General features: G+C 45.4%; 1 pseudogene; it reads right to left on the minus strand.

The window, feature by feature from the left end:
• Positions 1 to 8,927: 8,927 nt before the first annotated feature.
• LOC124646810 lies at positions 8,928 to 11,438 on the minus strand (annotated as a pseudogene).
• Positions 11,439 to 11,848: the final 410 nt, after the last annotated feature.

An 11,848-nucleotide genomic window follows, 5' to 3' on the forward strand; every position in this document is an offset into this window, starting at 1 on the left:
GTTTCTAGATGTTCTTCGTCAGGAGAAGGCCAGGCACACCAGCTGAATTTTCTGGTTTTAGTAACTAAGTGTTCTTTCTTCGTAGCAAAAAATGCAAAGGGCACCATAACACACTAGTTCGTTATGTAATGTTTTAACCATGTTCCAAACTATGTAGTATTTTCTGTAATGTACCTATTTTATGTTTAAATAAAAAAAAGAACAGGTAAAAAGATTATGGAACCCCAGGCGCAAACGGATGTGCGAGACAAAAATAACCATTTGGTCACCATGGGCCGACGCAAATGGTCGATGCGGTCAATTTAGGCATCCATTTTGCGCCGACCGTTGGAGATGTCCTAACCATTCTAAAAAAAAACTCACACGCATCTCTCGAAATAACAAAAGGAAGTTTGAGTAAATCAAAGAGAAGAACAAGCCAACAAATCAGGACTGTTTGTCCTCGGGTTTCAAGCACTATACGCAAAGAACTACTCCCTCCGTCGCGATTTAGATGTCGGAAGTGTAGTTCAAAGGATTTTTTTCATTTCCACCCTTTTCTATACCTAATAATAAAGGAGCTAAGGTTTCTGCCAAAATTTTCGTCAACGCTTTTTTTTGGACGGTTTTGCCCTCCCACCAAATCCCATGAACGAACGGCCACACAAACCACAGATGCGTCGGAATCAAAAAAAGAAAAAAACCAGAGATGCGTCCGCACTCCGCAGGAACCCACTTCGGCCTTTCTCTCGAGCCTGCAATTTGGTATCGGCTTTATCATATGGGCTTCTCTATTGTCCTATACTTGGCAGCAGTTTGTAAAAGAGATTCATGAAGATCGAATCCATCAAAAAAATATTGGCTTCAATAGTCCCACATCGTCCCCTTATGACAAGTTCCACCGATTTATATACCTTTGAAATTGCTTGCAATATCAGCCAAGTGAATCAATAAGAAGGAGCCCGATTGATTGATTCGGTGAATTAAAAGGAGGATGCCGGAGATCATAGCCAGGTTGAGGAAGACCAGAACCACGAGGTGGTCGGGTGGCGAGATATGCCGAGATGTCTCCACGCCGCCGGAGGTGGAGAAGATGCCGTGGGATATGAGTTGGGACATCTACTGCGGTTACCGCCCGACCGTCAGGGGAAATCAGGGGTTCGTGATGGAAGCCAGGGTGAGGAAAAGAGAAGACCGATCAACGAGGTGGGTGGGTTTGACCGGATCGCTCGGGGTGGGCGCAGATGGCCGTCGGGGGAAGGGGAGGGTGGAGCTCAGTCACCGGGTAGTAGCTCGCCTCACAGTAGATCCAACCGGAGCCACGCCCCATTCTCCTCTTTGCTTTCTCGGCCGGCCGGCTCCCCTTCGCGTAATATTTCACAACGATTTTTTAATCGAAAATGTACAAATAAGGAGAACAACAAAAATCCTTACTTTCTCTATTCAGTTTGTCCGGGATGTGAAATACAAATTCAGTAGTTTAATCCATGTGTGTTCCTAAAACTATTTACGAGATACAATATACAATACTACACGAGTTGCTCAAAGTTTTTTCTCCAAAATAAAGACACAAAGATATCACACTTCATAAAAAAGACATGACATTTTAAGACCCCCGGTACTAAAAATAAAAAGTTTTGTTAAGCTAAAACAGCCCACCAAAACATCTCGGGCTTTCGTCGCGGCGACGAGGAGCCTAGGCGTGGCTACATGAGGGATGCTTGTTGATCGTCGGGTGCTTGGAGTGGGAGAGGAGGTTTGGTGGTTGTGCCGGTCCCTGAGGGGCGGGCGCTATGTTTTGGGATTCATCGCTGGGCGAAAGCCTTGTCCTGGCGGCTGGCCGGGACCGACGACGGTGACGCCCTTTGGTGTCGCATCCTTCTTGAAGTCGTCGTCGAAGTGGTGTTCTCAATCCTCCGCCCAGGTTCTCCGGGGGAAACCCTAGATCCCTCGCGGGATCGGGCGTGGGCGGCGCTCTGTCGGTTTGCCTCTTGGGGCCTCGCTTTGGACGTCCACCGGACAGAGGGACCCGTGGAGTGCTTTGGTGGTTTTGGCGGAGGCGAGATTGTCTTCAGCCAGGCGGGACGCGGCCCCGGGAGCCGGTGTGGTTGTTGGAGCGGTGGCTCCGGTCTTTCGCCTCCGCCTATTGTGTTGAGGTGGACAGTTTTACCGTCCCACCAAAATACATATTACAACTAGATGCCACTGTACCGGTTCCTCGTACGGGTTCGTCGTCTTTTCTTCTCACACGCCTGCAGACGCTGCCATGCGGATCATGATTTTTTTCTCAATTCAGGCCCATAAGAGAAATTCACAAGCAACCCGAACGAATCCATCCAGAAAACATACCATCGATACTAAGAGTTAAATAGTCCCACATCGTTCCCTTACAACGAGTGCCACCGGTTTATATACGTTGGAATTTGCCTTGAATATCAGCAAGGTGAATCAAGTACCACACCATTAATTGTTGTGAAATCTGCTAGGAACGGAGCTCCACGAGGCAGAGGATGATGGCGGCGCGTAGGTAGGGCTTGGCGGTCGAGGACGTTCTTGTGCTCGGAGACGCGGTCACAGAGAGCTCGTAGAGGCGGCTGCGGCGGAAGCAGGGAGGACGGCAGCGAGAGAGGCGCTGGAGGGCGGCTCGAGGAGGCGGAGTGGGGCACTCGGGTGCGGGGAGCGCCTCGGGTGTCTCCTGGCGTCGGGGGAGAAGAGAGCGAGCGAGGCAGAGGTGCGGGTGAGGAGAAGAGGTGGAGGGGTCGACCCGCGAAAACAAGAAGGCGAGGGGGTTTTCTGGAAAAGTGGCCGACATCGGGGGTAGGAAAGGAAGAATGCCAGGGAGGCTCTAGGGTTACTGGCTGGGCCATTTGGCCTGCCCGGTTGGCTGGATGGTTTTCCTTTTTTATATATAAAAGAATTTTCTGTTTTTATTTTCTGGTTATTTTAAAGCCATTTTAAAAATAGTTTTAGGAACACAAAAATACCAGAAAATATAGTTTTAGTTTGGGGATAAAGAGAGAATAATTTTGCAATAAAATATTGTTTTAATAAAATAATTTTGCTATGCGGTATTATAAGTCGGTGCAGCAAAGTCTCGCAAGTTAATTTTCTTAGAAGTAACATAACATGTTTCACCGTTGCTTGGAGTGTTCGAGTTTTTTTCTCCCGGTGCAACGCACGGGCACTTTTGCTAGTATTTTCAAAAAGGGGCTCCATCGCTCCCCAATCGATCGATCGCATCGCGTTCGCAGCTTCCCGCCGACCGGCGCGCGGGCGGATTCCGGACTCGCATCTTCTCGCCGGCGGACTCCCGCGCTCGCAGCTTCCCATCGGTGGACTCCCGCGCTCCTGGCAGCCTCGCGCCGGCGGGCCTCAGGTGGATCTCGCAGCGTCGCGCTGGCTGGCGGGCGGCCTCTCGCCCTTGGCGGCGGCGATCTCTTGCGCCTCGCCGCCGCTGCTGGAACTCGCGCGGCTGTTGGAAGCCGCAGCTGCTGCTGCTCGAGCTCGCCACCGCTGGTGGAACACGCGCTCCGCCGCTGCTCGAGCTTGCCGCCGCTGGAGCTCGCCTCCTCCTGCGCCCATGCGTCCGCCTGAAGGAGGTCGGCACCGCCGAGCCAGCATCTCCTCCCGGCCAGCGACGAGATCCTTCTCCCGCCAGCCACTCCCTCGAGCTCGCCTCTCGCCGCCGGTCTCCGCTCGCCTCCTGCGCCCATGCATCCGCCCAAAGGAGGCCGGCGCTGCCGGGCCAGCTTCTCCTCCCAAGTTCATGAAGCGGAGCAGCAGCCGGAGAATCCTGGAATCTGCAACCTGCTGCAACGTCTTGAGATCCTGCAATTTGCATCACAAGTTGAGATCAATATTGTGTATCTTGTGTGAAATTTAACTGTAATGATTACTGCACTTTTCAGTACATGTCGATGAAGCAGAGTACTGTACTCCTTATTCATTCATTCATACTCCTTGTGTGAAATTTAACTGTAATGATTACTGCATTTTTCAGTACTGTATCTAAATTTCAATTGTACTCTAAACATACCTGGAAGGCCATGTCTCTGTTGTTGAGTAAACATAAAAGGCCAAGAGACTACAGTAGGATTTATGCTGTCAAACATACCATGTCTCTGTTGTTGAATTTGTCATTCAGGAAGATAGCATGCAAATGCCCTTAAGCTTGGAACTAAAAAGCACATCTCTACTTAGAGTTTGTCATTCAGGAGTAAGTCGATGCCCTTGGTCCATTTTAGTCAGCCTTCTTTTTGTATGTCACTAGACATCTTGTACTCCAAAGAGTACATGTAAATGTAGCTCCAGAAATGAGTAATCAAAATATAGAAGTGGACATTTATTCTGTAAATGTGGTAATTCAGATAACTTGGGAGTAATTCATATTGCACATACTCCACGTACAGTACTCACCCAACAGAAGATCCACTAGTTTGTATTACCAAGATATATGAGGCACTTGATAGAACTGACAAGACAGATCAGAAAAAGAAAAGCATAATTGTACCTCAGCCAAGATGAAGTGAACTGTACTCCAGTGACCCATTGCATTGTAGTGCTCTCTGCTAAGTACTTGTTGTGTCCAGTGCCGCCCCAAAGACATCCTGCGAAAAACGATACAACCTTGTGTCAAGATCATACACATTACAAAAGTGTCATTTGTCCCTGTAGGAGGAATAGAGGATGCACATTCAGTTCCAGATTCAGTTACAGGGACAAAGTACTTGTTGTGTAGGCAGTACAACATAATGATCATGCTGGACAATTGATAAAATTCTACTCCATTGTAAAAGCTTGTTAGAAAAAATAGCTTGCTACTCCAATGTAAACATACTTTAGACATGTTATGTAGTAAGGGTTTAATTGATTTGCTATAGGAAGCTACTCATTTTTACGTTTTATTTTACTCCCTTGATGAGGGCATGTCTCATTTACAGGCTTTTAGACTAGAGAGAAAATCTGTCCCAACATTCTACAAGCTGTGCTTGTTAATTTGTGACTTCTAAAAACTTTACTCCACTGGAGTATCTTATCGCCCTATGTTCGAGTCGGTACTAGGCAGCTGGTATTGGTGCCTCATGTGATGCACCCACATCCTTTTTTTGACAGCACTACTGCTAGTCAGATAGCAAATGAACTGGTTGACTGAATCTCACAGGGATTATCATAGGAGTACTTATCAGGCTATTTATTTATTTATCATTTCTAACCCAAACATCATTATGTACACTAGAAAGTTAACCTCTAGTGTACTTTAGTAAAGCTAAAAATCTAATTTGCATAACACCCAGAGGTTTTATGCGTTGTAGGCTTCTACCCATGGTTTCCAGGGACCATATGTTCTCTGCAACTACTCCCATAACAACTGAATTTTCTAAACCTTGGGAGTATAACCATAAGATTTCTGAAACTATAAGTGGCACAAGCGGTAACGCATAAGTTTTCTGCAACTACTCCCATAACACTGAATTTTGTAAACCTGGGAATACAACCATAAAAACTGAATTTTCTAAATTTGCAACTACAACCATAACAGCTTATAAGTTATCTGGTTTGCTTGAAAAAAGTTGTTATACTGTACAAGACATAGTGCAAAACAACAACACAATTCAATTCATGTGTTAATCCAACAATAAAGTGCTCAATGTAAGCACATCTCAGTCAGTAATTGGAGAAACCAGAGAAAATCTTGCAAAAAATGCAACAGAGGAGGAAAAAAACTCACTTCATGCGTTACTCCAACAGCAAGGTGCTCAATGCCAGTTGCGATCTTGACTTCCCACTAACGAAAGATCCAAACTTTTGCTGCTCACCAACAATTGACTGTCCATGATTAGGTTTCAAGTGCAAGTTTTTTGGCTGTTGATTTACCTCTGATACTCCGGCAAGCAGTAGCTCCCTTGTATTCCGGCGAATTTTGCAGAAGAGCGAGACAGCCGGAAACGTGGAGCTCAGGCGGATAAAGCACCACCACGCCATTGGACCTCGAGCGGATCTAGCAACCAGCAACAACACCGAGACTGGAGCTCCGTCGTGGCACTACCAGCAACAGCACCGAATTGGAACTCTGCCAGCCACCCACCTTGACTTCAGCTCCGCTGTGCCGCCACCACCGCCACCGCAAGAGTTCCGGTAGAAAAATCCCCATTTTTAGGGCAAAATCGTTGGGCAGGACAGGATGAGAGCGCCGCCACGTGGGAGAAGGAGAGGGGACCGCCCGTGACGCGAAAGAAGGAGCGGCGTCGGGAGGTGGTCGCCCGCGACCAGAGCAAGGAAGAGGAGTCCCGTGGACAGAGCAAGGGACCGCGTGGATGGTATTTTTTGTCCGGAAAAAGGCAGGGGGGTTCGCAAAATGTTCGGTCCGACACCTAATCCGTGATGGAGGGAGTACAAACAGATAGATAACTGCTACTGCGAATCTACTTCTCCCTTCAGAATAGCCGTAAATGTGTACAAACAGAGTAATGTGAATCTACTGGTCACTAGCTAGTAGTACTATTATTTTGCTGAGACAAGAGATTCGGCGAAAGGTGTACTAGCCATATATGCCGGTGGCTGAACTGAACTTCTGCAGGCAGCACATCAGTTCGAGCACAAAGGCTGTAATAAGGACAACCCTTTAGTTTCAGACAGAGAGGCACATTTTACACAAACAGTAATCACACAAGGACCCAGATTGAAGGTACATATGTTCAAATCTTGACAGAATAAACCACAGATGATAATGTACAGATGCACAGAAAACACCAGGCTGCAGGTTGCATGAAATATCACCAGGGAAAAATAATCACCTCATTTCCAGTCATGCATCACTTCACTGTTTAGTTCTTGTTTCTGAAATCTGTACAAGTTCAGACCAACCTTTTCAGGTTTAATTGTTGACATTTTCTCTTTCATTTTCAGCATATGCGGTTTTTCCATACCCTTACGAAGTTACGAGCCCTCTTTCATTCCTCTGCTAAAAATTAAGTGTGAGGAGACAACAAAAGGAGAGTATTTGGACATAATACTATACACGATGTCAAAAGTTCACCATTGTCGAAACCAGATTACAACGGTCATCGAATACAAACTGCCTAAGGGTTCCTCTAGGTCTGAACCAGTAGTCAAGGATTAAACCTTAAAAGGCTGATGTATAATTTGCAGTAGAACAAATCTTTCCTAAAATTACATTTTTCTTGTGGACCTATCTTTGATCTTCTAGTGTACTAGTAACCGAGCACATGCAAAGCACGTCATAATCAAACCAAAAATATTAACCTCCATCAAAATTCCGTAGGTACACAAATCACAATGGAGATAAGTGTATATATCTGGATTTAACATCATGCAGAAGTTGAAGAACAAATAAAGTAAGAGTATATAGAAGGAAACTTAAAACAGATGCCGAGCTACACATAAGAGTATATAGAAGGAAAACTTAAAATACACATCGCAAAATCTTTATAAGAAAATAAAAAATAAAGTACGTACATAGAGCGGCCATTTTCACTTGGATGCCTTTTGCATGACATAAATGTTGTTCTGCAGGTAGAGAGGACAGTAAAAGAATTATTCTTTTAATACGCAATGTTCCCTTCTTCCTAGTGAAAAACATGTCTTAACCTGTGATATATGCAAACTGGCATTTGCAAAAGATATATATGAGCATAATGATCTTGAGTTAATGTCCTCCAGAACCGAAGTGTGTTTTTAATATTTTATCTTGTAATTATGTATTGTTGTCTTCCAAAGAAGAATAAGTATATGATTATAGTTAAGAATACAAAATTATGTTGGGGCCTAAAGAGAAAAAAAATTGGATTACGTTGCTCCATGCTAACCATATACTAATCAAGAAAACAATATTGATATTAATGTCTATCAACTGTCAGAATGCCCCCTCACCTTAGCAAACCCAATGCACCATAAAATGTACACTACTGATATGTGTGTTCGCATTGTTATGTTTCTTGCCACTAGCAGACTATTTGTCCTGCGTGACACAACGGCAGTACTACCTGATGTTGCCTTCCGTAAAAAATAATCAAGTAATACATCAAATTTACTGATTGTTATGCTCATATGTACATATGTTATGCTCATATGTACATCAACATTAGCAGTAGCCGACTCTAAAAAGGAACACTAACATTAGATGGACAACACACCGTATGAAATTTGGTCGGTCTGCAATTATTCCCATGCCTTGCAACGGGGAGAATAAACGAACTGCATCGCTAGAGCGCAGAAGGCAAGTTCTCGCTGGTTCACCTGTTAACCGGTTAATAAAGTTCAGTAGTTGATGCATTAGTGAGAAGGGTCTATGTCACGCTTAGAGTTGTTTGGGTTCTGAACAGGTAACTCATTGCACACGAGAATATGTAATGTAAAACAGAAGAGGATATGCAATATCTACAGTATGAACACAGTGGGATTTGTGGCTACAAAACGATATGCACTAGATCCATAAAAAATAAAGAGAAATATGCACGGACGAAGCAGAATTGCAACTCGGACATTATCATTATTGCATTAAACAGAACCAAAACCAAGACAGAAGTTAGATCTATCTATTTGTGTCCAGCTGTAGTTATACAAAGAAGATTTGAAAACAAAACGTTTGCGTTGACACGAACCTGATAATCAAACTGTTAGTGGCGGATAGGAATACATCAATACAGGAGGGATTTATTTTAGTAACACATGTTACTACCTCATCAAGAGGGAGTTAATAGATCCATATATAAAGTTGCAAGGGAAGATCGTGCGGAATAAAAACTTGAAGATGATATGCATACAGTAGTGCTAATGATCACTGAAGGATACTGCAGCAACACTGACCCTCATGAGAAGAAAGAGCCAGTCAGAAGTTGTAGATTGTACAATAGTGTTCCCATAGCCTCCTTTCCATCACTGGATGCATGGAAAACAAACATGACCAAATAGTTGAAAGAGAGCTCTGAACCATGCCAAGGCTTATCACCTGAGTCAAGTCCATCAAATGACTCCATCAAAAAATTGGTACTTGGCTGGGAGCAAATTTATTTGTTCCCGATATTTCCCTTTCCCCGAAAAGAGAGACAATAGCAATGAAGTAGTTGAAGCTTCAAGTGAGATGCTCTTCCCATCAACTTTAGACATATAATTTCCAGCCTTGACTATTTCCCCCTTTTCCAGTAATGTTCTGATGATATCATTTACAAGACGAGAGCTGGGAGCACAACCACTCTTCTCCATTGATGAGAACATACTGTCAGCTTCTTCCATTGATCCTTCTTTTAAAAGGTTCTGTATCATTGTGCCGTAAGTAGACGCATTAGGTACCAGCCCACTGGCTGATATCCCAGCAAACAAATCTTTAGCTTCTTCTATTTTCCGAACCTTGTACATTGCATTAATCATGGTATTAAGTATTGCAATATCAAACTTCACATTCATTGAACCTAATTTCTGGAACATGACGATTGCCTCATCGGTGCAATTATTTCTACAAAGTCCCCCAAGGATTATTCTGTATGTGGAAATGCTCACTGTTGTTTCACTTTCGATCATCTCCTTGAACTTTTTCTTTGCAGCAACAGTTTCCCCGGAACGAAATAACCCATCCAGTATGATGTTATATGTAACGGTCGTAGGTTTAATTTTCTTATGCGACATTTCTCTAAACAGACTCAACCCATCATCGATACTTCCATTTTTAAGATAGCCATCAATAAGTGTATTATACGTAACAACATCAGGCTGAATGCCAACTGATACCATGGAATCAAGCACTCAAGATGCTTTCTCCATCTTGCCGACTAAGCAATATCCGTCAATCAGCGAATTAAATGTAATGATACTAGGCGTCTCACCTATCTCTATAACCAAGTTGAAGATATCGTGTGAATCCAACACCCTTCCTTCTTTGCATAGACTGTCTATTATTGAACTGAAGAACACGATGTTAGGATGAGGAATACCTTTGTTCATCATTTCATAAACCAGCTCCTTAGCTTTCCCTAAATCACCGTGTGTACAACAGCCCTGAATTAGGGTGTGATAAACAGCTGTGTTTGGTTGTACCCCGATGTAAATCATCTGACTTAATTTGTCCATAGCATCAGCAAGCCTGCCCATTCTACAAAGTGCAGTTATTATACTTAAATAGGTGATTACATCTGGACTGACTCCTTGTTCCTGCATTTGCGTAAGTATAAGCATAGCTTCATCCATCATTCCATGTTTAGCGTATGCATCAATTAAGATGTTGAAAACATGAGAGTTGGCTACAATACCATTGTCTTGACATTGAATCAAAGAGATTAATCATATCAGACAAAGCATCCTTGAGACGCATAACCGTGGAGCAGAGCGCCATACGTGACGATATCAGGTTTGTGGCCCTTGGCAGTCATGGAATCAAAAACGCCTGCAGCTTCTTTGGTTCTTCCATGCTTGCAAAGGGAGGCCATGAACGAGTTCCAAGTAACAATATCTGGTATGAGACCCTGGCTTGTCATTTTTCTTAACAGTTTACTTGCCTCTTTCCACTTGCCCAAACTGCAATATCCATGTATGATGCTATTATATGTCACTTCGTTCGGATGAACACTATTGTCAACCATTTGCCGGAGGAACAACTCTGCCTTGTCCATTGCTCTGGCCTTGCACAACGCATCAATAATCGAGTTATATGTCACCACATCTGGCACGATCCCTTGCTGCGCCATTTCATGGAATAGATCGCATGCCTTGCCAATTTCGCCTTCCTTAAAGAAGCCATGGATGACGGTGTTATATGCGACCACATCAGGGGAGCAGGCACCTCCTTCTTTCCTCACTTTTTGGAGCAAGTCGAGTGCTTGTTGGCTTCTGCCATCTTCACATAAGCCCTTCAGAACGATGTTGTATGATAAGGCATCAGGCACACACCCGAGCTCGGACATCCTATGAAACAGCACGTGCACAGCCTCGTCCGTGCGTTTTGCATAGCAGAGGCACTTGAGGAGGGTGCTGCCGATGATGACATTTTTCTTGAGGCCCGTCCTGAGGAGGAGGCCGAAGAAGGCAAGCCCTAGGTCCGGGCGAAGCGCGCGGCAGCAGCAGTTCATGAGGACGCCATACGTGAAGATTGTGGGCCGCGCCACCCGCAAGCCGGCTTCTTCTCGGCGTGCACGGTTGAAGAGGGCGATGGCCAGGGCAGGCCCATCTCTACAGGCTGCGGAGTCCGGCGCACGGGCGAGGGCGGCGAGGAAGCCGTCCAGGGAGCGCTCAGAGACCGGGGCGGCCTGCCGTTGCAAATCGTCGAACAGGTGGTGCGCGTCCTCGGGGCTGAGCGTGCCGGCGCGGGCGCGCTCCGTGGCCGCGGCAAAGGCGGCGTGGGGAGACCAGGAGCGTGAGGTCCGCGCGGGGGAGGTGGTGGTGGTGGTGGTGGAGGAAAGGCGGCGGCGGATGCGGGACACGGTCGTGGTGGTGGAGTAGCGGGGAGGCATCAGGATCTCCCGTGGCGGGGAAGCAGCGCGGCAAGATATCTCCCGAGGCGTCCAGCTCTGAGGAGGCAGCCCCGCCGCGAGCTAACCACCCCCGACGGCGAGCTTCTTGCCGACGAGACGGAGCTCCTCGCCGCCGCTACAGTTTCAGAGAACTCGACTGGATGACTTGCTTGTGTTGGGCAGTTGACAGGTTCAGTTTGCACAGTTTGCAGTGTCTTTCTTTTTTCCTGTGTTACACTTACATGCTTTAATTATTGGATCTTCTTTTTCAGTGTTCGGCAGTTGTACATCGTTCTGAAGCATGCCAACTTTTTTTTAATTTGACTCATCCACTAATTAAGCTGAACGTGTCTAGTTTTTAGAAAAAAAAATCTAGCGAAAAGTTACAACAACATGGCAAAGTCACACCC

The sequence above is a fragment of the Lolium rigidum genome, chromosome 4, assembly GCF_022539505.1.
Source record: "Lolium rigidum isolate FL_2022 chromosome 4, APGP_CSIRO_Lrig_0.1, whole genome shotgun sequence".
NCBI classification, from domain to species: domain Eukaryota; kingdom Viridiplantae; phylum Streptophyta; class Magnoliopsida; order Poales; family Poaceae; genus Lolium; species Lolium rigidum.